The 1,516-nt window shown below is 55.9% G+C and overlaps 1 non-coding gene across 1 annotated transcript; it reads left to right on the top strand.

The window, feature by feature from the left end:
- The first annotated feature begins 349 nt into the window (after positions 1–349).
- On the top strand, positions 350–423 carry TRNAI-AAU (transfer RNA isoleucine (anticodon AAU)). Its single transcript has one exon. It is a non-coding gene; the product is annotated as a tRNA-Ile (tRNA).
- The last annotated feature ends 1,093 nt before the right edge of the window (positions 424–1,516 follow it).

The following is a 1,516-nucleotide window of genomic DNA, read 5'->3' as shown; positions in this document are numbered from 1 at the left end:
GCCCGTGGTTCTGTCACTGCCAGGCAAAGGGATGCTGAGTCCCAGCAGCCGCCTGCCCCACCGGGGCTGGCTTTTGGGGAGAGCATGTAGGAAGAGGGAGGGGCCACTGGAGGCACTTGGCCCCCTGGCTGGCTCTGCCTGTGAAAAGGGAAATAAAGGATTCCCACATCACATGGGCAATGATCCCACAGCCTTTCACATACTAAACAAGGGCTTTGCCATGTCAGCTAACTCCCCCAGCTGCATGCGCCTTGCCTCACCCACCCACCCTGTTCCAGAGCCCACAACGTCCCTGCAGCTGCCCAAGGCTCCTTTCTGAAAGGGCCACTTGTGCAACCTACTTTATGTAGGCCGGCTAGCTCAGCTGGTTAGAGCATGGTGCTAATAACACCAAGGTCATGGGTTCAAGCCCCATGCTGGCTACATGAACAGTTGGGCGGGTGACCTGCTCTCCTTTAGCTGCCCACTATAGTTAGGGATACAGAAACCAGGAAAAGGCTGAGGGCTTTGCAGAGAGCAGGCCAGAGCTCTGCTAGGAGGGGCTCCAGCATGCACAGTGGCCCAGCAGCTGCACTCCTGAACCCAAACTCGCTCCTTCTTGAGTCCCCCCTGCTCCTGCTCCTCCAGCTTCTCCCTCTGGTGCCACCCCATGGTTGTCGAGGCCCTGCCCATGAGGCAGTGGGACCACCAGAGGCAGGCCCCAGTTGCAGCCCCGTCCCTGAGCCCCACCTCTCCCTTCCTCCGCTTTCCACCAGCCTCCTCCCAAACCCCTCCCCAGTTCTAAATTCCCCAAATAAAAACCAGACAGTTCGTTCTTTTAACAGAAAAAAGTCCCGTTTATTTTCTCTGTGGGGGAGGGGGAGAGTGGGAAGGGCAGGCAGGAGAAATGAGGGGCGGGGGGAAGAAGACACAGAGGGAAAATGCAGAGGCCCCTCGGGGGTCTCACAGGTGTCCTTGTCTGAAACTCTCTCAGGGCCTCTCAGATGCGCAAGCCCCCTGATGTGCCTGCTTGATGGTAGCCGTGAGCTGATGCTGAAAGACCCTTGCGAGCTGCCCAGACTCTGGCCCCCACCCTGGCAGGAATGTCTTCCCCTTGTTCTCGCAAATATTCTGGAGGCCACCACAGGCCACCGCCACTTGGGGGACATTCGACTCACCAAAGTCCAGCCAGGGGAGCAGACAATGGAACCTCCCTTTAAGCTGCCCGAAGGTGCCTCCACACCAACGCGGACCCTGCTGAGCCTGCCTGGGAAACGTTCCTTGCTTTAGGATTTCATCAGCCCAGGAAACAAAGGGCAGGCGGCATCCCCCACAATGCACAGGGGCATGTCCATGTGTAGCCTGCGCTAAGCTTATATTTAAATTCTAATTACCCACCTTTAGGGTTGACAGGTTCTTTGTCCCAGGATCAGGCCCAGTATTCAATTATAGTGTGATTGGGAACCCTGATGTGCACAGTTGCAACACTCACATTATAGAAACTCTCGTATATTCACAAATATAGTTTATTAATACA

This window comes from Pelodiscus sinensis, chromosome 19, assembly GCF_052426305.1.
Source record: "Pelodiscus sinensis isolate ZL-2025 chromosome 19, ASM5242630v1, whole genome shotgun sequence".
NCBI lineage: Eukaryota > Metazoa > Chordata > Testudines > Trionychidae > Pelodiscus > Pelodiscus sinensis.
Note: the sequence above shows the minus strand (reverse complement) of the source record. Positions and strands in the feature narration are given on the sequence as shown.